Source organism: Aquarana catesbeiana, linkage group LG02 (assembly GCF_042186555.1).
Source record: "Aquarana catesbeiana isolate 2022-GZ linkage group LG02, ASM4218655v1, whole genome shotgun sequence".
NCBI lineage: Eukaryota > Metazoa > Chordata > Amphibia > Anura > Ranidae > Aquarana > Aquarana catesbeiana.
Genome location: NC_133325.1, coordinates 762,493,664 through 762,518,444, shown reverse-complemented (window position 1 = coordinate 762,518,444; position 24,781 = coordinate 762,493,664). Strand labels below are relative to the sequence as shown.

Sequence of the window (24,781 nt, the reverse complement as noted above, 5' to 3'; positions counted from 1 at the left end):
AAGTGAATGTCATCTGCCATCCTCTCCACCTCAGCCAATCAGAAGAAGCTCTGTATTCCTTCAAAAATAAAAAGCTTCCTGTGAATGGCTGAGCAGCGCTTAGTCCAACTCTATTTTGTATCAGGAACAGGATGGGTAGTCCCCATGCTGGAACACATCACTGTATACTGTATGTAGCTAACGCTACATATGCTTTACACAACGCTAACAGCCACCAATTAGTGAAGAAAATAGGTCATTTGCATCAGATTGGTCCATAGAAACTATGTAAAATATTAGTATTCCTGGAGTTAGACTTTTTCAAATCTCCACCTTTCGAGCTCTGGTCCACTTTCAACACATCCTCCCGAAAAACTCTCACCTTCTAAATAAAAAGCAGCTTAATGAGCCAAATTGCATCACTATTGGAAAAACAAAAAAGTTTATACCAATGGCAAAAATCCGTAATTTTTGCTGTGAAATCATTTATATCATATCACTCCATTTATCTCTACCATTTATGAACTTGCTTCCTGTGCAGAGTGTGCCAGTGGCCTCCGACAGAAAGCCTGAACTCCAGTCAAATATTTACCTAGCAGGGTGCATAATGGACTTCCATTACACACTGGGCTCCCTCTCGGAATCGGAGTCTGTTTTCAACACAACACCTATACAAAAAAGAATTTAAAAATGATATTGTGGGTTGCTCATTCTGAAAAAAGCACCAGGTTTGTTTTAGCCCATCGCATATAAATCGTGCAGGAAACATTGCGATTCAGTGCGGTGCGATTTTAGCTCATCCATTTTGAATGAGCTCAAATTGCGGCGCAGTGCAGTGCACCAAGGTATGCATGCGCTTATTTTTGAAACGCACTGCAACCACTGGTGGTTTTGTACCATGCAGCTCGGTGCAGGCAAACGCACTGCGTTTTGAATGTCATTTACATTGCACTTGGTGCCGATCACAAGGGTTTCCAGCAACGTGTTCTAGTGTAAGCTGGGACTTAAAGGAGAATCCCAAGAATGGATATTTTTTACATAGTTAAAATTGGTTCAGTTTGGCCTAATGTAGTTATGTATATACTATACATGGCTGGAAGCTGGAAATCACTGAAGTAGACACCACTACTCCATCTGCTTCTGGGTCCTGTGCTGAGCAGCCAACCTAATGTTTTCTGGACACAGGAGGTCAACCGCTTAGCCAGGCACAAACCATTTAGAGAATGCAAAGCCTTTGTCTGATTGGATGAGGAGTGTGACATCACTGCTCTGACTCTCCACCTTGTCCAATCAGAGAATACTTTGCATTCCTTCAGAAAATGCAGAACATTATCTGAGTGCAGGCTGTGCTGTCCTGTATTCAGAATGCATCAGGCCAGCCACTCAGTATGGGACCCAGAAGTGGAGATCACTGAAGTCACGGTGCCTACTGCAGTGATTTCCAGCTTCCAGGACCATTGGCAGATATGGTATATACATAGTTACATTGGTCCAAGCTGGAAGCCGGAATCCACAGTCTGAGAGATCCATCAGCAGGGCTAACCCTAGGAGAACTTTTCCAATCCATTGGAGTTTTACCAAGATTTTTTACACATGCTGTTACCTTACATCAGTAAGGCGAGAGGCCAATCCGCACAGATGTGTCACTGCACTTGTAAGAAGAGACACTAGTCACACTTTGTTCTGCATGTTTCATCACTCAGCATTGTTTATTATTTACAGTGGACCGATTTTACAATTCACCACATGCATTAGCTATTGAGTCACTGTCTATCACCAGCACCTATTCTTATTTAAATTTGCTTATGACAGGAGGGGTTGTCTTACCTCCCTGTGTTTATTCAAGTTTATCTGTGAGATTTCACATCATGTATTTATATATTGTTCATAAGACTATGCGATTTTAAGTTTGTTTTACCTTTCCACATTTGTTCATCTTTAATAGCGCAGCACCATACATTTTTGTTATAAGGGAAATAGCAGCTACCACCCCAGGTCTTGATACTGACCAAAAAACATAATTGTGCAAATAAGTGCAGCGCTAATTAAAAATCCAAGTAAGAGGGTGTATGAAACAGTCCACCACAAGTGTGCATAGTAATAATAATCCAGTGATGTGTTATATCCTCTTATATAGGCTGGAGCTCTGTCAGAGTGACCATGCAGTTCTTGGTCACCCCCCCGACCAAGGCCCTTTTACCCCGGACGCTCAGTTTGGCTGGGCGGCTCGCTCTAGGAAGTGTTCTGGTGGTTCCAAACGTCTTCCATTTACGGATGATGGAGGCCACTGTGCTCATTGGGACCTTCAAAGCTGTAGAAATTTTTCTGCACCCTTCCCCAGATCTGTGCCTAGATACAATCCTGTCTCGGAGGTCTACAGACACTTCCTTGGACTTCATGACTTGGTTTGTGCTCTGACATGCACTGTTAACTGTGGGATCTTATATAGGCAGTTGTGTGCCTTTCCAAATCATGTCCAATCAACTGCATTTACCACAGGTGGACTCCAATCAAGTTGTAGAAACATCTCAAGGATGATCAGTGGAAACAGGAGGCACCTGAGCTCAATTTTGAGTGTCATGGCAAAGGCAGTGAATACTTATTTATGTACATGGGATTTTTTCCTTTTTTATTTTTAATAAAATTTGCAAAGATTTCAAACTTCTTTCAGGTTGTCATTATGGGATATTGTTTGTAGAATTTTGAGGAAAATAATGAATTTAATCCATTTTGAAATAAGGCTGTAACATAACAAAATGTGGAAAAAGTAAAGTGCTGTGAATACTTTCTGAATGCACTGAATGTGGTCAACTTTATAGTCAAATGCCACCAAAAAGTTTTTCTAAAATCTTGAACAGAGTAGGAAAGGGTTATGCCGCGTACACACGGTCGGACTTTTCGGCTACAAAAGTCCAACGGACGCTGACGGACTAAAGCTGGCTGGTAATCCGATCGTGTGTGGGCTTCTCCGGACTTTCAACGGACTTTTTTAGCCTCAAATCCGACGGACTTTAGATTTGAAACATGCTTCAAATCTTTACGTCGTAAGTACGACGGACCCCGAAATCCGCTCGTCTGTGTGCTAGTCCGACGGACAAAAACCCATGCTAGGGCAGCTATTGGCTACTGGCTATGAACTTCCTTATTTTAGTCCGATGTACGTCATCACGTACGAATCCGTCGGACTTTTGTGTGGTCGTGTGTAGGCAAGTCCGTTCGTAAGAAAGTCTGCCGCAAGTCCGCCGAAGGTACGTCGGAAGTATGTCGGACAGGCTGTCGGACTTTTGTAGACGAAAAGTCCGACCGTGTGTACGCGGCATTAGATCCTTTGCCAGTGATTATTGCTCTCTGTGTCTGCAGTTGGGAGATTCGTCATTACCTCCTGTCCTGGGTACACCCTATCACATCACAGGGTTGTATTTAGACATCATACCACCCTAGCGACTCTTGGGTGACGCCCTTTTAAACATGCTTTGCCCCTTGCTGTGCTTATTTTAGCAAATAATTCACATAGCAACTTAAAGGTAAAGGCAAAAAAACAAACATGTCTATACTTACTGGCCCCAAACGTCCTCTTCTAAGGTCCCTGGCCAGCGCCAGAAGTGAGGGGAGATGAGCTTCAGATGTGCACAGTGATAGAACAAATGAGGGCTTAGGTAAGTAAAAGGGGGGGGGGTGCCTAAACATTTTTAACCTTAATGCAAGGAATGCATTAAAATGTTTAGGCTTTAGAACCACTTTAAAGCAGTGTTTTACTTTTGGCAGCAAATTTCGATTTCGTTTTGGTCTTATGCCCCGTACACACGGTCGGACATTGATCGGACATTCCGACAACAAAATCCTAGGAATTTTTCCGATGGATGTTGGCTCAAACTTGTCTTGCATACACACGGTCACACAAAGTTGTCGGAAAATCCGATCATTCTGAACGCGGTGACGTAAAACACGTACATCGGGACTATAAACGGGGCAGTAGCCATTAGCTTTCATCTCTTTATTCTGAGCATGCGTGGCACTTTGTGCGTCGGATTTGTGTACACACGATCGGAAATTCCGACAACGGATTTTGTTGTCGGAAAATTTTATAGCAAGCTCTCAAACTTTGTGTGTCGGAAAATCCGATGGAAAATGTGTGATGGAGCCTACACACGGTCGGAATTTCCGACAACAAGGTCCTATCACACATTTTCCGTCGGAAAATCAGACCGTGTGTACGGGGGAATTAGTCTTAGGACTAAAATGGCATTTTAGTTCTAGTCCCATTTTAGTCTTCTGCAATTGTTTTAGTTTTAGTCGTATTTAATCAACTAAATCTCCAGTACATTTTAGTCAACTAAAACTACTTTTAGTCGTCTAAAATGTAATAGGTGTAATTAAATTTTAATGCATTAGTTAACATTTCTCTACAATTTACAAACTGATTATATACTGCTGGAGTGAAAAATCTAATATGTTATTATTTATGGTATTGAGGTATAAACATGCACTGCAGACCAGTGTTAATTTTGAAGTCAAATTTCAATTTAGTTTTAGTCTTGACTAAAATGGCATTTTAGTTTTAGTCCCATTTTAGTCTTTTGACTAAAATGCCATTTTAGTTATAGTCATATTTTAGTCATCTCAGCTGTTTTAGTTTTAGTCTTATTTTAGTCGACTAAAATAATATTCATTTAGTCAACTAAAATGTTTTAGTCGTTTTAGTCGACAAAATTAACACTGCTTTAAAGATGAATTCCAGGTATGGATATTTTTACATAGTTACACTGTTCCACCTTGGACCAACATAACTATGCAAATACCATACCCAGCCGATCCCTATGGAAGTCGGAGATCATTGTAGTAGGCACGACTACTATAGTCACCTCCTCCAGCTTCCAGGTCCTGCGTAAAGCAGCTGTCCTGCTGCATTGTAAATACAGCATGGGCACCATTCAGAGAACACTTTGCATTTTCTCAGTGGGTGAAAAGCATTCTCTGATTGGATAAGGTAGAGAGATGGGGTGGTGACATCACCACCTCCATCTTGTCTAATCCGAGAAGACTTTGCATTCATTGAAAATATGCAAAGTGTTCTCGGAATGGCGCCCATGCCGAGCAGGTGACCTCCTGGGTTCAGTAAGCAGCAGGGCAGTTGCTCAGCACTGGACCAGGAAGCTAATGGAGGTCACTGGAGTAGCAGTGCCTAGTTCAGTGAATTCTGGCTTACATGGTGATCGGCCAGGTATGGTATATAACTATGGTATATGCATAGTTAGATTTTAATAAAGTTGATCGATATAATAGAGACCCTTTCCAGATCTGGTTGAGACCATAAACTAGTATTATAGATTTTGGCGTTTCATGTTGACATTACTAGATCACCCTTGTGCCGATTTGGGGGGGGGGTGCTTTGGGTTAGTGTTGTCTGTAATGGTAACACAATACCATTCATTTTGGAGTCAGAAAAAAATGCAAGGTGTCTTTTCAGCCCAATAAAATTAACGCACTACAACGCAGCCTGGACATCTGAATATGGCTTTAATGAAAAGATATCCTGCTTTTCCATTAGATCTGGTTGCAATTTGATTTTTTTATACATTTTGAAATAATAAACCTCATCTGAAGTCTTTTTTACTTTTTTTTTCACCCATAATCATCAAATAGCGACGCATGCAATTTTCCAATTTCCTGCTTGCAGCAAATGAGGATGCAAGCAGACTGCAACAGCGCTGAGTGAAAGTGACACACTAATAGATTGCAATGAATGTAGACAGTATCTTATTGCCAAGTCTAAGCAGGGGCAACGTGGGATTGCTGCACAAATCTTCATATTCATGAGGCTTAATTAGAACAAAATTGCCAGTCAGTAAAATGCGGCCAGCTCAAGAGCCGCTTTCACAACTGCAAAGTGATCGCGCCCCCCCAGAGAGGCGTCTGCCAGCGCAGTCACAAATATCAAGCCATGAAAAATAAAAAATAAAAGTATCAGGAAGGATGGAGGGACTCTGCACTAACCCCATCAGCAGGGAATATAAATATTTCACAAGCGCTACAGCGCCAACCAAATCCAACACTGCACAAGTTCACTAATCAACAAAAAAATTTAATAGAGTCAGCAACATTCAGCCTCCAATATGAACTGCAGAAATAATATTAGAAGAACCTCAAGCTAGAATGCAATTGCAAGGAGCACCAGCCAGCAGAAAAGATTGCTCAAAATCTATATACATTTGTATTGAGGAAATACAAGGAGAGGGAGTAAGGAAAAATCTCTCAATGAGACCTTAGATAAAAGAAAAAAAAAAAAACAAAGAGACAGAGGCGCTAACTCTTCTTCACTGTATACAAAACAAAATTTTGGCTGGAGTTACATTAAAACAGCCATTCTCAACCAGCATTCTATGGAGCCCTAGGGTTCCTCCAAAGGTTGCTAGAGGGCCTTCCCATGTGATGGTGCCCCCATAGTTCCTGGGCCAACACTACTTGGCAGACTCAGCAGCACAAAACCAAGGAATCTTTTAGCCTATCTGTAAGGCCTCATATAAACTAGTGGTTGGAGGGCAGCAAAAATGTGCGAGTGAGCAGCGTTTTTGCCGCCCGCTAACCGCCTCCCTTTAAGCTGCAATAGGCAATGGACAGGGATGTTTTCATGCCGCTGCCGTGATACTTTGCTTCTCGGCCATGGCAGGGTTGACCAGACATGTGTCGTTCAGTGGGCGGCAAGCCTTCTGAACACTACACATACAAGTCAATGGGGAAGCAGTACAAACTCCCTGCATTGCATATGTTTGTAGAGCGAAAATCAGCACAAATCGTGTTAAAACAGGCATGGGGTGTCGCATCACTTCCTTAACACCTGTCAGTAGCCTCTGGAGCATGATCCTAAGGTGGATTGGGTTTCAGAGGCAAGGGAGATTTAGATGTACGTCTAAATCTACCCTAAGAGTGGCATATTACCACAAGAGGGGTTATTCTTTCTACTGACCATCAATGTAAGGGCATTATTCCCACTGGCACCAATTAACTGGTTTTTGCAGGGGTTTCCTGAGAGCTGAAAATTCTTTTAGGGTTGCTCTGCGGTAAAAAGGTAGAGAAAGGCTGCATTAAAGCCCAACACCGGGATATCTTTTTAACAGTCCCCCAAGTAAGAGTTTAAAACAAAAAATTAATACTCATCTTATCTCCAGTGCTCTCTCTGGAGTAATTCCTTTCAGCCCATAGAGCTTGGGCTTCCAGGAGGACTAAGGGCATCCCATGGATGCAGAGCATAATGAACCCTTTCCTTTAAGGGGTAGCACTTCTGCTTTGCATCACAGGGGTTCTTGTTTTCAATCCTGGCCAGGACATTACCTGCTTGGAAGTTTGTATGTTCTCCCTGTGCTAGTGTGGGTTTCCTACCACACTCCAAAGGCAAGTTGGCAGGTTAAATAGTTCCTGTCCAAAGTGGTCCTAGTATGTCAGATAGGGACCTTGGGTTGTATGCTGCTTAAAGGCAGGGATTAATGTGAGTACATAGTAAGTAAATTCTAGGCTCTATATAAATAAGTCGACCTGCACTTATGTACAGTGAAGCAGAGATTGGCACTCTTTGCTTTGTTGAGGTCTCCCCACTGCTGGAGAAAATCCAAAGAGAACTTTGCAAGTCACATGACCAGCCTGAGGACATCTGGAAAAGGTAAAGGGGGAAAAAGGCAAAGCAAAAAAAATCCAGGGTGGTCTCAGGTGGGGGGTAGTCTGGATTTCTAATGAAGTGTTATATTTGGCAAAAGGTCTCATATACGTTAAATGTTGAGTTTTGCTTCCACTCCCCAGCCAAGAAGGTGTCACTCCCTTGTCGGCGAGCTAGATTCTGCAGCGTTTTGGATAGCGAAAGAGTGCCACCTTTCTGACCAAGCAGTGTGACTTGGGCCATTGGGTTGCGATGAAGGCATGACTGTTGACTCCAGGAACCAAGTGAAATCAACGAGTAAGCTACTAACTTTATACTGCAAACTCTTCTTGGATGTGCCTAAAACCAAGCTCAGGACTCGCTCCCTCATCCCCCAGTGCTTCCCCCCCTGGATGTCACCAGCCACAGTAGTTTGTGCTTTTTTACTTACAGTACCTGTTTTCTGATGTCTTCAGGCTAGTCAAAGAACCCCTCTTCCCTTTATTGTTCCCCCCCCCCCCCATCCGTCTGTGTCTTTTTGTTCTTTTTCTTCATCTGCCCCCTCTCTCTTTCTTCTTGGTTACTCCATGCTCTTTGGGGGCTTGATATTGATATCCTTGTGGATCTTACCTGGACCTTGCTTTTCAGGTGTTCATACTCTTTAGACTTAACTATTGCTACTGTCTTCTTTTTGTTTGACACTGTATAAAGCTTTATATGGATTTATGTGGTCATCCCAAGCCCCTGCATGGGCAGATTGGATGCTTTATTGTTATTCCTTTATATTGAATAAAAAGAATTGTACCAGAAAGAAACCTTCTTCCTCACATCGTGTCATGACAGTGGGCACTCACAACATCAGTGCCACTCTTAGCATCATTATACTATGACTGAAGGGCACCATGGTGATGGTCCCTCAGAGGCAGGCCCATGACACCATGCTTTCACAGTATCTTTCGGACTGAATGATCACTGTTTCCACACAGAGCATGGTGGCAGAGAATAGGCTTATCTACTCAGGGTGTGGTTGATTTCTAAAGAAATTGAGCTGTAAGACTTTGCACACCTGGAATGTATTAAGGAGATTTAAAGAAAGTGCAGTTGGGCTTTAGTGTCTATTCACACTTGTACATGTGACTTTGGACATCAAAATCAGATGACAAGTCAATCCCCATGTTTACCAATGATAACCATTCATATATGCTCAATTTAAAGTTGCAACAACTTCAAAGTAGTTCATGCACTACTTTGATCTGACTTTAATGCAACTTGAGGGCCATAGACTTCAATGTTAACCCTCAAAAGTTGAATGATCAAGTCGTACCTGGATGTTTTACATGCAACAGTTGTCCATTATCTTTGGTCAAAGCCAAAGTTGGATTCAAGTCATACCCATCCAAAGTTTCATCAAAGTTGCACTCCAAAGTCGGGCTAGTTTGGAGTCATACAAGTGTGAATGGAGCCTTAGGAAGGAATGTTAAGCGCATGACTACTAGGGGAAGCAAGTCTACAAGTTACAAGTCTGTACTTTAATGCAATAATCAAAATAAGAAACAAAAGGATGCATGAATGTCAAAATAATAAATCATTATGGTCAAGTAAACATTACAAAAACATATATATTCTATTAAACCTCTTACATAAACTAGTTTGTACTTAATTCGGTGGTCCATTAGCGTTATCTTTGTGGAGCTGTCAATTATCATTTCATCACATTCCCAGGGATGATTAGATAGCCTTTACATGGATATTTAATGTGCTTTTCTTCTCTGCGTTCATTTCCACTTTAATGGAACTTAACTGACTGCAGAAAATCCCGCCATCCCAGAATAAATTTAGCGCAACAGCGATCCCAGGGAAGACTAGGCCACTAGTGCGGAATAACCTGTGTATAATTAAGTGGCTTCAATTATTAATGCCCTTCGCTACATCAGAAGAGGCACATGATTGATGCGCACGTCCTTACCCGTCCTGCTTTTTAAAGGATCAGTGAAATTACAGGAGGTGTCCTCAAGTAAAAGAAATCATAATGCAACCATATTTAAAGAGCATCTGTGGTTTAGTAATAAATGTAATAAAAAGGAAGATGGTGGGCAAGGTAGGCGCTGGACTTGGTTCTTACTGGGATTAAAGCTCCAGTAAATTTTGCAAGTGTCGTGTCTTAGGCCTTCTACTTAAAGTCAGGCTGCCTGTATCCTGCATGGCTGTTACCAAGAACAGGTTATGTGTGACAGGTTCAGCAGTTTAATATTTGATTATTCGTTTGTTTTTTTTATTATTATTTTTTAGTGCTGACAATTTATGCAACACTTTATATACTGTACATTCACATAAGTCACTGACCCCTAAGAGCTTATAATTTAGGTAGATGACACCAAGCACTCCTATGACCCAACCACTTTACCATGGACATGAATACATGTATATGCCAAAAGTAGGAGATGTAGAAGAGGGGGCCAGGCATAGCCTGGCTTATGCAAGAACTTGGAAAAAATTCAGCTGTACCGTATTTCCCCCGTTATTCATGTTTGTACTGAAAGCAGAACTAAACCTTCCTATGCCTTTATACCCGTTAAAAAAAACCCTCCTATCCCTTACAGCCAAACTGCCATATTGGCCTCTGTTTGATCTGCAGCTGCCATGGTGCTGTACATGACATGTGATTAGTTATGACACTGGCCATTTGACCAACTAGCAATTGGCTAGCAAATGATGCTGCAGAGGAATTATCTATCAGCATTGTCACTGCCAATACACTGGCTTCTTGCTTGTCAATCAACACATGGCCAGGGTCGGACTGGGAAAAAAAAAACAGCCCTGAAAATAATTTCATACCAGCCCCATAGCATTATTATACCATTCCAACAGCATAACGTCACTATTTTCTTATTCATAAAAGGGAAAACCATACATTTTAAACCACATTTAAAGAGTGTATTATATATAGATAAGACAGATATGAAAGCACATAGGGCTTTATTTTATATATATATATATATATATATATATGTGTGTGTGTGTGTGTGTGTGTGTGTGTGTGTGTGTGTGTGTGTGTGTGTGTATGTGTGTATATCATATATTCTATGTGTGTGTGTGTATATATATATATATATATATATATATATATATATATATGTCTGTGTGTGTGTTTTTATATATATATATATATAAATAAAAAGAAGAGCAAATTCTGGTTAAAAGTGGTAAAAGTGCAAACATGGTACAGGAGGTGGTCAGAGACTGTGCGGACATGGTACAGGAGGTGGTCATAGGCTGTGTGGACATTGCACAGGAGGTGGTCAGAGACTGTGTGGACATGGTACAGGACGTGGTCATAGGCTATGCGGACGTGGTACAGGAGGTGGTCATAGGCTGTGCGGACATGGTACAGGAGGTGGTCAGAGGCTGTGCGGATGTGGTACAGGAGGTGGTCAGAGAGTGTGGGCATGGTACAGGACGTGGTCATAGGCTATGCGGACATGGTACAGGAGGTGGTCATAGGCTGTGCGGACATGGTACAGGAGGTGGTCAGAGGCTGTGCGGATGTGGTACAGGAGGTGGTCAGAGAGTGTGGGCATGGTACAGGACGTGGTCATAGGCTATGCGGACATGGTACAGGAGGTGGTCATAGGCTGTGCGGACATGGTACAGGAGGTGGTCAGAGACTGTGTGGGCATGGTACAGGAGGTGGTCAGAGACTGTGTGGACATGGTACAGGAGGTGGTCAGAGGCTGTGCGGATGTGGTACAGGAGGTGGTCAGAGACTGTGGACATGGTACAGGACATGGTCATAGGCTATGCGGACATGGTACAGGAGGTGGTCATAGGCTGTGCGGACATGGTACAGGAGGTGGTCAGAGACTGTGTGGATATGGTACAGGAGGTGGTCAGAGACTGTGTGGACATGGTACAGGAGGTGGTCAGAGGCTGTGTGGATGTGGTACAGGAGGTGGTCAGAGACTGTGGACATGGTACAGGACGTGGTCATAGGCTATGCGGACATGGTACAGGACGTGGTCATAGGCTATGCGGACATGGTACAGGAGGTGGTCATAGGCTGTGCGGACATGGTACAGGAGGTGGTCAGAGACTGTGCGGACATGGTACAGGAGGTGGTCATAGGCTGTGCGGACATGGTACAGGAGGAGGTCATAGTCTGTGTGGACATGGTACAGGAGGTGGTCATAGGCTGTGTGGACATGGTACAGGAGGTGGTCATAGGCTGTGTGGACATGGTACAGGGGGTTCATAGGCTGTGCAGACATGGGTGGTCATAAGCTGTGCGGACATGGTACAGGAGGTGGTCAGAGACTGTGCGGACATGGTACAGGAAGTGGTCACAGGCTGTGCGGACATGGTATATATGCCATGAGCGCGCACAATTTTAAAGCATGACATGTTAGGTATCCATCTTCTTGGTGTAACATCATCTTTCATATTACACAAAAAAATGTGGGGTATGTGTTTTTTGTTTTTTTTTAATCTTTAAAGTGTCTTTTTTCCAAAAAAAATGCGTTCGAAAAACCGCTGTGAAAAAATGTGCGACATAAATTGCAATGACTGCCATTTTATTCTCTACAGTGTCTGCTAAAAAAATATATAATGTTTGGGGGTTTTAAGTAATTTTCTAGCAAAAAAATACAGATTTTTACTTGTAAACAAATGTCAGAAAAAGGCTTGGCCCTTAAGTGGTTAAGCTCATTTCTTTTACAAGTTTCCCTAAAAAAAAAAAATAAAAAAAATAATTTGAAAACAACTTTACAAAATGTCAACAGACCAACAGAAATAGAGTGCAACATCAGGCTCCCTGACACCCTCGCCATCTACCATGCATGGCCGCTGTTCCCATCACAAATTATTACTGCAGTATAAACAGCACTGCGTCTAGAATCCCTTCACTGCAGAGCGCGGAGAACCATGGCTGCGCATTCACTTAGCAGGAGAGTACGAGCGCACAGACCTGTCAGCAGAAGCAGGTCAGCAAGATTGAGCAAGGAGAAAAATCAATAAATCTTTGAATTAATCATGCAGCTGCCAGAGAGAATTATGGGTGCTTGAAGTGAAACAGCAAGGTAAGTTTCCATGGCGACCGTTTTGTTTCCTCCTCACCAACTGAGGCTGGACTTGCAATTAGGCCTCCAAGGCAAGATACAGTACAGCATTTTAAAGGGGATCTGTAGTGTATTTTTATTAGGCGTATATCAAAGTTTAGATTTTTTTTTTTTAGTTATTTATTTTTACTGGATTTTGATTCAAACGTTTTACAAGGTCGCGTTTCATAATGGAATTTTTGATCCTATTTCATATATTTATATATGGATTTGCAGTTTCCACCGTCTGTTTATCATGCTGTACAGTGAGGCTAATAAAGTGCTGATGTACTAATAGACTGGCATTAAGAAAGGGCAACAAATAAGACACCATCACTAGGAAGCAGTATAACCCTCGTACACATTGAATGCAGCTTTGAAATCCTGCGACTTCATCTGAAATCGCACGATTTCAAAGCTGCATGTCAGTGCATTCAGGTGCGACTTGGAAGACAAATGTGCGGCTTCATGGACAGATGTCTATGCAAGTCACACCCCAAAATCACCAAATGTAGTGCAGGAACTACTTTTTCAAATCAATGCGGCACCACAAAGTCGGCATTGCACCGATTTGAACACTGCGATCGCCGACAATAGGGTGCGACGTGTCACATCGAAGGACAAGTCCATGGCTGGTGCTACCACTAGGCAAACTAGGCAGCTGCTTAGGGTGCCCTTCTGCCTAGGGCACCTGGCCACTGGTGTTCCTACTCTCTTCTCTCTGCAACAAGCAGTGGTCACTCTGCACATAGTGTCAGAGGCGAAGCGGCGGTGGAGGACTGTGTCTGTGTCCCGACTCCCCAATGAATGGAAGCAAGCAAACATTCATTGATGGGCGCTGGTAGGCTGCATTTGCTGGGCGCTGGTGAGGCTGCATTTGCTGGGCGCTGGTGAGGCTGCATTTGATGGGCGCTGGTGAGGCTGCATTTGATGGGCGCTGGTGAGGCTGCATTTGATGGGCGCTGGTGAGGCTGCATTTGATGGGCGCTGGTGAGGCTGCATTTAATGGGCGCTGGTGAGGCTGCACTGATGGGCGCTGGTGAGGTTGCATTTGATGGGCGCTTCATTAAAAAGGTGGAAAAGGGGGCAGGGGGTCAGGGGTGGAGCCAGGGGCTGTGGCAAAATGAAGTTTCGCCTAGGGTCTCAAGAATCCTTGCACCAGCCCTGGACAAGTCACATGGATGAACATGCACAGACAACGGCAATAGACAGGGTATTGCTGAGGCTGGGCTGAAGCGTGGTCACGGACAGCTGCCGCCGCTCATCCTGTACACAGCAGGAGATACAGTTCTCCGCCCATCTTCGCATGTATTCGCACAATCAGTGGTTACCTGTGACACATACACATTCGTCCAGAGACGGGCATCTGTCTCTAACTGCAGGTTAGGGTTGTCACCTGTCCGGGATTCACCCGGACAGTACAGGTTTTGAATCATGTGTCCAGGTTTTAGTCCACCTGAAACCCGGACACAATATTTAGACAGTAATGTGGCTCGGAGGATGTTGACAGGAGGGTGAGGGCGCACTATGCACGCCCATTACTATTCTCTTTGGAGCCCCCAAATGTGTCCCAGGTCTGTTATAATCCTATAGTGTATGCTGGAAAAAAAAATAAAAATAGCTGTGTGGCTCTAAAGTGTTGGAGCTTGGCTTGAAGAAAAAGTGGCAACCCTACTGCAGGTAACCACTGGATATATGGAATGCCAACAGCAGTGGCTCCTGTCATTGCTTCATACACGCTGAGCAGTCGCAGTTGTCCGCAGCTACCTGTGAGCCCAGCTGCAGATGTACTCTGCCTCCTGCCGCTGTCTGTGCCTGCTGGTCTATGTGGATTAGGCTGTGATGGATCGCTATTCAGAGGGCATTTGAAAAGTGGCGATAGGGCGATAGGTCACCTCTTCATGACCTGTTTTAACCCATAAACCCACTGCACCACAACTGTGAGCATTGCACACATTGCATGCGTGCCTGTTGCGGGGTGTCCCTATTTACTTGAAGTGAAGTGACAGCTGAGCCTGGCTGCATTTTATGGGCACAAGTGGCTGCATATGATGGGGCACAAGTGGCTGCATATGATGGGGCACAAGTGGCTGCATATGATGGGGCACAAGTGGCTGCATATGATGGGGCACAAGTGGCTGCATATGATGGGGCACAAGTGGCTGCATTTTATGGGCACAAGTGGCTGCATATGATGGGGCACAAGTGGCTGCATATGATGGGGCACAAGTGGCTGCATATGATGGGGCACAAGTGGCTGCATATGATGGGGCACAAGTGGCTGCGTATGATGGGCACAAGTGGCTACGTATGATGGGCACAAGTGCCGCTGTCTGTGCCTGCTGGTTTATGTGGATTAGGCTGTGATGGATCGCTTTTAAGAGGGCATTTGAAAAGTGGCAATGGGGCGATAGGTCATCTCTTCATCACCTGTTTTAACCCATAAACCCACTGCGCCACAACCGTGAGAATTGCACACATTGCACGCGTGCCTGTTGCGGGGTGTCCCTATTTACTTGAACTGAAGTGACAGCCGAGCCTGGCTGCATTTTATGGGCACAAGTGGCTGCATATGATGGAGCACAAGTGGCTGCATATGATGGGGCACAAGTTGCTGCGTATGATGGAGCACAAGTTGCTGCGTATGATGGGGCACAAGTGGCTGCGTATGATGGGGCACAAGTGGCTGCGTATGATGGGGCACAAGTTGCTGCGTATGATGGGGCACAAGTTGCTGCATATGATGGGGCACAAGTGGCTGCATATGATGGGGCACAAGTGGCTGCATATGATGGGGCACAAGTGGCTGCATATGATGGGCACAAGTGGCTGCGTATGATGGGGCACAAGTGGCTGCATATGATGGGCACAAGTGGCTACGTATGATGGGGCACAGTGGCTGCGTATGAAGGGCACAGTCGCTGCATTTGATGGGCACAGTGAGGCTGCCATTTTTTGGGGGGATGGGGGGGGGGGGTTCAGTATTTTTCAGTTTATTTGCACCCCCCCCCCCCCCCAAAAAAAAAATTTTGAGCACCAGCCGCCACTGGGTGTTAATCCTTTCCTATGCTATCCAAAAAACATAAAAATGTGTTTTTTGGCTGGAGTTACACTTAAAAAAATGTACCTGTTCCAACTTACAAATTCAACTTAAGAACAAACCTACAGACCCCATCTTGTTTGTAACCCGGGGATCACCTGTAGTGGCAAAATGCGACACATGTGTTTGGGTGGCATTCCCTTTTAAATGGCACCTATACGCGTTGCGGTTTTGCCAATATTGCAGCGTGGCAAACCCCATTGCACAAAGCTTGTCAACTAAAAGAAGTGCCTGCTGCTTTTTGGGTGACGAGCTTTGTACAACAGTTGGGGCAAAACCACATCGCATTTAGGTGCCACTAAAAACGGATGACACCCGAACCCGCGTGGTGTGTTTTGCCACTATTGCAGTATGATTTGGAATCGTGTCGATTCTGTCCCAGATTCCAAAATGCCAGATGTAAACGGGGCCTGAAAACCAATCCACAGTGAGTTTGCTCCTCAAAAGGGCTACCAATAGTGTAAATGAGCCCTTAAGGTAGGGATGCCACCTCATCCCTTTAAACCCAGACACATATGAATTACACAGGTTCTGAGGCTAATTTATTGCAGATAAGGCACCAAGTGAGTTTAATTGTCATCTTAATCAGCCGCAGAACCTGTGTAATTACTATGTGTTTGCGTTTAAAGGGATGTGGTGGCAACCCTACCATACTTGCCAACTGTCCGCCGGGGACACCTGATGCGAGGGGAGCTCCGCAAGGGACACCTGATGTGAAGGGGAGCTCCGCCGGGGACACCTGATGTGAGGGGAGCTCCGCAAGGGACACCTGATGTGAAGGGGAGCTCCGCCGGTGACACCTGATGTGAAGGGGGGCTCCGCCGTGGACACCTGATGTGAGGGGGGGCTCCACTGGGGACACCTGATGTGAGAGGGGGCTCCGCAAGGGACACCTGATGTGAAGGGGAGCTCCGCCGGGGACACCTGATGTGAAGGGGGGCTCCGCCGGGGACACCTGATGTGAAGGGGAGCTCCGCTGGGGACACCTGATGTGAGGGGGAGCTCCGCTGGGGACACCTGATGTGAGGGGGAGCTCCGCTGGGGACACCTGATGTGAGGGGGAGCTCCGCTGGGGACACCTGATGTGAGGGGGGGCTCCGCCGGGGACTCCTGATGTGAGGGGGGGCTCCGCTGGGGACTCCTGATGTGAGGGGGGGCTCCGCCGGTGACACCTGATGTGAAGGGGGGCTCCGCCGTGGACACCTGATGTGAGGGGGGGCTCCACTGGGGACACCTGATGTGAGAGGGGGCTCCGCAAGGGACACCTGATGTGAAGGGGAGCTCCGCCGGGGACACCTGATGTGAAGGGGGGCTCCGCCGGGGACACCTGATGTGAAGGGGAGCTCCGCTGGGGACACCTGATGTGAGGGGGAGCTCCGCTGGGGACACCTGATGTGAGGGGGAGCTCCGCTGGGGACACCTGATGTGAGGGGGAGCTCCGCTGGGGACACCTGATGTGAGGGGGGGCTCCGCCGGGGACTCCTGATGTGAGGGGGGGCTCCGCCGGGGACTCCTGATGTGAGGGGGGGCTCCGCCGGGGACACCTGATGTGAGGGGGAGCTCCGCTGGGGACTCCTGATGTGAAGGGGAGCTCCGCCGGGGACACCTGATGTGAGGGGGGGCTCCGCTGGGGACTCCTGATGTGAGGGGGGCTCCGCCGGGGACACCTGATGTGAGGGGGAGCTCCGCTGGGGACTCCTGATGTGAGGGGGGGCTCCGCCGGGGACACCTGATGTGAGGGGGAGCTCCGCTGGGGACTCCTGATGTGAGGGGGGGCTCCGCCGGGGACACCTGATGTGAGGGGGAGCTCCGCTGGGGACTCCTGATGTGAGGGGGGGCTCCGCTGGGGACTCCTGATGTGAGGGGGGGCTCCGGTGGGGACTCCTGATGTGAGGGGGGGCTCCGGTGGGGACTCCTGGTGTGGGGGGGGCTCCGCTGGGGACTCCTGGTGTGGGGGGGGCTCCGCTGGGGGTACCTGATGCAAGGACGGACTCTGCTGGGACATCTGACGCAAGGACGGGCTCTGCTGGGACATCTGACGCAAGGACGGACTCTGCTGGAACATCTGACGCAAGGATGGACGGCTGGTGGCAGGCGACGTGGCTAGAGACACGCTCAGGGATCCCACTGATTCTGCATTATGGTTAGTTGAAGGATTTCATTTTATATTACAATGTAATAATAGAAATAATGCACTTCAATCATCCTGACACCATAACAACCATGGTGCTGGGATGATTGAAGTGCTAACACCAGGTGTTTGGAGTATCTTTATCTGCTGATTGTTAAACTTTCTAGAATACACATATTTCTATTGTTGTGTAGGATCTGGGGCTGCTGTCCCGTCATTTCCCCCTCCCCCTCTAATCCCTCTCCCCCTCTAATCCCTCTCCCCCTCTCCATCCCTCATTCATCTCAGACTCTAACCACACCCTCTTGAGCCACGCCTGTTTAAGCCACGCCCACTATGTCGCGTGAACCACGCCCATTTTTCACCGCGGCGCGCTTCACACGCCGCACGTGTATATTTTTCCTAAGCCACGCCTATAAACGAATGCCCGCCCCCTAATTATTCTACGGCTCCACCTACAGCCACAAAAGTGTCCCACATTTTTTTTTTACAATGTTGGCAACTATGCCCTACCTTAACCACTTGCTTATTGGGCACCTAAACCCCCCTCCTGCCCAGACCAATTTTCAGCTTTTAGCGCTGTCACTCTTTGAATGACAATTGCGCGGTCATACAACACTGTACACAAATGAAATTTTATCATTTTTTCCCCACAAATAGAGCTTTCTTTTGGTGGTATTTAATCACCTCTGGGTTTTTTATTTTTTGTTAAAAAAATTAAAAGAGACCGAAATTTTTTTTAGAAAATACAAAACCGTTTTATATTTTGTTAATAAATTTTGCAAACAGGTAATTTTTCTCCTTCATTGATGTACGATCATGAGGCTGCACTGTTGGGCACTGATAGGCTGCACTGATGGGCACCGATAGGCTGCATTGATGGGCACTGATGGCCACTGATGGCCACTAATAGGCGGCACTGGTGGACACTGATGAGGTGGCACTTGTGGGCACTCATAGGTGGCATTGGTGGGCACTGATGGGCGGCACTGATGGGCGGCACTGAAGGGCATTGATAGGTGGCACCGAAGGGCACTAATAGGTGGCACTGATAGCTGGCACTGATAGGTGGCAGTAATGGGCACTGATCAGCACTGGTGACACTGAGGCAGCACTGCTAAGTGGCACTGATGAGGCACTGATTGGCACCACTGGTGGGCATTGATAGGTGGCACTTGTGGAAATTGATAAGTGGTACTGATTGCTGGCACTTATGCAGATTCGTGGCACTGCATGGGCACTGGCAGGTGGCACTTGTAGGCGGTATTGGTAGGCACAGATGAGGTGGCTTCGCTGCTTCCTCTTCGGGACCGATGCACTGAAGCCGGTGATCGGCTTTTTTTCCTCCTCATGCTGTCAGTGTGAGGAGAAAAAAAAAAAGATTACTGATCTTCTGTTTACATCACGTGATCAGCTGTCATTGGCTGACAGCTGATCACGTGGCAAGGGGCCAGGATCGCCCCCTTACTCCAATCTGTGTTCATCCAAGTCTCATTGACTCGGTGATTACAGTGCGCAAAGGAGAGGACGTCTATTGACGTACTCCCGGCAAAGTAGATCTGCGCTGCACCCATCATTCTGCTATAGCGCGGATCTGAAGGAGTTAAGGCATAGCTGCAAGGACAATTTTTAATATCTAGCTGCTGAGAGATTTATCTTCATGGCAATCATCTGTTTTGCTGCAGATTGAAGCTCATTTGGTGCTAATTGGGTGAATATTACCAGTAATTGGTTTTATGCCATTAAAACCAGCCATGGAGCTTAGCCCTAAAACTGACTCTCTCTAGTTCAGTGTTCCTCAACTCCAGTCCTCAAGGCGCCCTAACAGGTCAGGTTTTCAGGATTTCCCTTAGATGAAACGGCTGTGGTAATGACTAAAGCAGTGAAGCTGATCAAATCACCTGTGCAGAATAATGGACATCCTGAAAACATGACCTGTTGGGGCGCCTTGAGGACTGGAGTTGAGAAACACTGCTCTAGTTTACCAAGGCCTGACTTTCCATAAGAGTCCTACTGCAGGGTGAAGCAAGCTAGCAAGATACCTGCTGTACCTCTCAGTGCTCGGTCATATCCAATAAGGGGCAAGCAATTTATGATGAAAGGCAAATTATCAAGCCCATCTCCAAACTGTGCGTCCTCAACCTTACATCTAGACACGCCATGCATTGTGCTGTGTTGTAGTACACGTGTGTGTTTAGTGCATTAGGGTGCCATTTACAATGAACGGCACTGTAGGGCAGAAGCGGGCATTACTGCAATGTAATTGGTGTGAATGGGCTCTTAGCTGAGCGTTTGTGTTGGGGGTAGAGTTGCCACCTCGTCCCTTTAAAACCAAACACATATTATTTACACAGGATCTGTGGTTGATTAACCACTTCAGCCCTGGAAGGATTTACCCCCTTAATGACCAGGCCATTTTTTGCAATACGGCACTGCGTCACTTTAACTGACAATTGCGCGGTCGTGCGACGCTGTACCCAAACAAAATTGACGCCCTTTTTCCCCACAAATAGGGCTTTCTTTTGGTGGTATTTGATCACCTCTGCGATTTATATTTTTTGCACTATAAACAAAAAAAAGAGCGACAATTTTGAAAAAAAAACAATATTTTATACTTTTTGCTTTTACTATAATACATATTCAAAAAAAAGTAAAAAAACTAAATTTCTTCATCAGTTTAGGCCAATATGTATTCTACTACATATTTTTGATAAAAAAAAAAAAATCGCAATAAGCATATATTGATTGGTTTGAGCAAACGTTATAGCGTCTACAAAATAGGGGATAGTTTTATGGCATGTTTATTATGATTTTTGTGTTTTTTACTAGTAATGGCGTGATCTGCAATTTTTTGCAGGACTGCAACATTGCGGCAGGCAGATCGGATACTTTTGACACTTTTTTGGGGCCAGTGGCATTTATGCAGCAATCAGTGCTATAAAAAATGCACTGATTGCTGTAAAAATGACACTGGCAGGTCGGCAAGTGGTTAAGGTGGTAATTAAACTCACTTGGTGCCTTATCTGCATTAATTTAGCCCTAGAACCTGTGTAATTCATATGTGTTCGGGTTTAAAGGGATGAGGTGGCAACCCTAGTTTGGGGTTACAGTGAGGGTTAATATTAGTGTTAGGGTTAGTGCGAGAGGTAATATTGTCACTCTGCACATGTTCAATTTGGTGTGTATTGCTAGAAAGTTTTATTTTCCTTTTCTTGGGAGGGTACATGTGATTAGCACAGGTCCAATCTGCACCAACCAAACAGAGGGTCAGGGGTCCTGCAGCCTCATAGGACAGTAAGAGGAGAATAAAAACTCCTACTACAAGCTTTAACCAGACACTGATAGAAATCACAAGACTGCTTTAACAGCTGATGGGAAAGGGTATTTAGCAGTTTATATTTACTAAAATAATTGCATTTCCATGTTTGGTATACTGTAGGAAACCAGATATGGTGTATGCAGGGTTCTGGGTTTAGTAACACTTTATGTGTGTTTGCCCACACCGAATGCATGGGTGTTGCTGTGCATCCACATGAAGGCAGTCCCATTCATGGAGCTGCTCCCAATTGGACATCCAAATGGGTGCGTAATTATGAATGCAGAGAGTGCGAGTTTGGGGGCCCGCACCCGAACCCACACATATGTCAAATTGGGAGCAGTGGCACACACACAGTTGTGCTCATAAGTTTACATACCCTGGCAGAATTTATGATTTCTTGGCCATTTTTCAGAGAATAGGAATGATAAACACAAAAACTTTTCTTTCACTCATGGTTAGGGTTTGGCTGTAGCCATTTATTATCGATCAACTGTGTTTGCTCTTTTTAAATCATAATGATAACTACTCAAATGACCCTGATCAAAAGTTTACATACCCTGGTGATTTTGGCCTGATAACATGAGCACAAGTTGACACAAAGGGGTTTGAATTGCCACCTGTGATCTGTTTGCTTGTAATTAGTGTGTCTGTATAAAAGGTCAATGAGTTTCTGGACTCCTGACAGACCCTTGCATCTTTCATCCAGTGCTGCACTGACGTTTCTGGATTCTGAGTCATGGGGAAAGCAAAAGAATTGTCAAAGGATCTGTGGGAAAAGGTAATTGAACTGTATAAAGCAGGAAAGGGATATAAAAAAATATCCAAGGAACTGAGAATGCCAATCAGCAGTGTTCAAACTCTAATCAAGAAGTGGAAAATGAGGGGGTCTGTTGAAACCAAACCACGGTCAGGTAGACCAACTAAAATTTCAGCCACAACTGCCAGGAAAATTGTTCAGGATGCAAAGAAAAACCCACAAATAACTTGGTGAAATACAGGACTCTCTGAAAACATGTGGTGTGGCTGTTTCAAGATGCACAATAAGGAGGCACTTGAAGAAAGATGGGCTGCATGGTCGAGTCACCAGAAGAAAGACATTACTACGCAAATGCCACAAATTATCCCACTTACAATACACCAAACAGCACAGAGACAAGCCTCAAACCTTCTGGCACAAAGTCATTTGGAGTGATGAGACCAAAATTGAGCTTTTTGGCCACAACTATAAATATTACATTTGGAGAGGAGTCAACAATAATGAAAGGTACACCATTCCTACTGTGAAACACGGAGGTGGATCGCTGATGTTTTGGGGGATGTTTTTGATGTTTTGGGGGATGTGTGAGCTACAAAGGCACAGAAAATGTGGTCAAAATTGATGGCAAGATGAATGCAGTATGTTATCAAATAATACTGGAACATTTGCATTCATCAGCCAGGAAGCTGCGCATGGGACGTACTTGGACATTTCAACATGACAATGATCCAAAACACAAGGCCAAGTCGACCTGTCATTGGCTACAGCAGAATAAAGTGAAGGTTCTGGAGTGGCCATCTCAGTCTCCTGACCTCAATATCATTGAGACACTCTGGAGAGATCCCAAACGTGCAGTTCATGCAAGACAGCCCAAGAATTTACAGGAACTGGAGGCTTTTTGCCAAGAGGAATGGGCAGCTTTACCATCTGAGAAGATAAAGAGTCCCATCCACAAATACCACAAAAGACTTCAAGCTGTCATTGATGTTAAAGGGGGAAATACACGATATTAAGAACTGAGTTATGTTTAACTTTTTGATCAGGGTCATTTTGGTATTTTCTGTTGTCATTATGATTTAAAAAGAGTAAACATGGTTGAGTGATAATAAGGGTATGTAAACTTATGAGCACAACTGTGTGTATATATTTATATTATATGCAAAGTTGCAGCTTCTGTGTATTGTTTTATTTGAGAACAGTATTTAAATAAACTGAAATACCCCTTTAAGAGTAGTATTCAGAGTTTTTTTTCCCTCTGTTTAGCATTAACCAGCCCCCGACTGATTTACCTAAATAATTGATGTTACTGTAATGTACAGTGAAATCCAGTGAACATGGTTAAGCTCTTTAGGTTTTAGTTTTTTATTTTATGTCATATAGGTTGACATAAACAGGACAATTGAATCGCGTGTGACAGTTGTTGCTGGAAGTTGATTTTTTTTAAATTTTAGATCGCCTTGATATCCAGCACAGTAATATTTTAAGTAATTATTTACTGGGAATAATGTTCATGTATACAGGTGATACAGTTACAGCAGCCCCTGCATTGAAAACGCCGGGTCCTTTTATGAAATCTATGGTCATATCTATGGTCAAACTTTCATTCTTTATCATCAGTATGGTAATAAAAATACAAACAATAGTTGTTTTTGACAATCCAATAGAAGCTTACTTTAAAAATCTTCTTCCATCTTGTGAGTGCTATCTGTCTGCTGGCCGTCTCTTTACAAGGGTATAGAAGAGGATTTTGTCCCTATGACTGCTTGACAAACATTCCCTCTTTTACTTTACCCAAGTAACACACAAGACACCAAAACTGGAGTTTATTGGCCAAAGCAGCCTTTTATTAAACCAAATTGTATAAATCACATATATAAAACATACAAACAACAATCAGCACAGTCTGAAAATTTGGAGCCCCGAGGTCCTTGTAGGTACCTCTACTTCAAGTATCTGCTTAACAAAAGTTAGGCCTCCAACCACAAAACACCGACTCGGAGACAACACCACTACTAGCAGATACAACCCAAACAAACTACAGGGAGCCGTACCCAACACGGGTCCCTACCAATGTACATTGATCAAATAAAGCACATACAAGGACCTTGTACCGCGCCAGTTGTCATGACAGACACCCAAGGGAACTAGCCCAAAAAATGCCCAAGAACATAATCACAAAAAGAGGGAGGGAAGTTGTCCCAACGTAATCTCTTTCCTGAGTGAAGACCTCACCAGGATCCTCATACTGGTCGACCCCTGAAGCCCCTCTCGGTCCCTCCACTCCACCAATCCGGTAAGTGTCCCCTTACTATTTACTTTAAAACCTACATAAAAAAAACTCCTACGGATCCAAACCCCCTTTTAACCCCATCATGTAGGCCCTCCATCTAGGTTTCTTTTTCACTTACTACGGGGGCCTTACTTTCCTCAACTTTCTGAATTCCCTGCAGGTTTTGCAGCTTCTCCACTTCCAAGGACTATATAACCCATGGTACTTTGCTGCCTGCAAGCTGATATTCCTGTACCGACTCTCCTCCTCTCAGCTCCTCTGTAGTTCAGAAGGCAGGCTCTGTGAAATGTGTGACACAGCAGTGCATACGCACAGGCAGTAGCGGCTGGTGCTCAATATTTTCTTTAGGGGGGGGGGGGGGGGCGGCAACAGGAAGTGGGTCCTGAGACTCCCTGGCAAGTGCTCTGCACCCCGGGCCCACCCTTTTTTGAAGCCTCAGGCTCTAATCATGTGCTTCAAGAAAAGAACCCCATTGAAATCCATGCGTC

The 24,781-nt window shown here is 45.1% G+C and overlaps 1 protein-coding gene across 4 annotated transcripts in view; it reads right to left on the bottom strand.

Annotated features, from left to right (window-relative positions):
• The window catches only part of DSCAM (DS cell adhesion molecule), a 726,986-nt gene that overhangs the window by 561,860 nt on the left and 140,345 nt on the right, over nt 1-24,781 (bottom strand). The gene's annotated exons all lie outside the window — the stretch shown is intronic.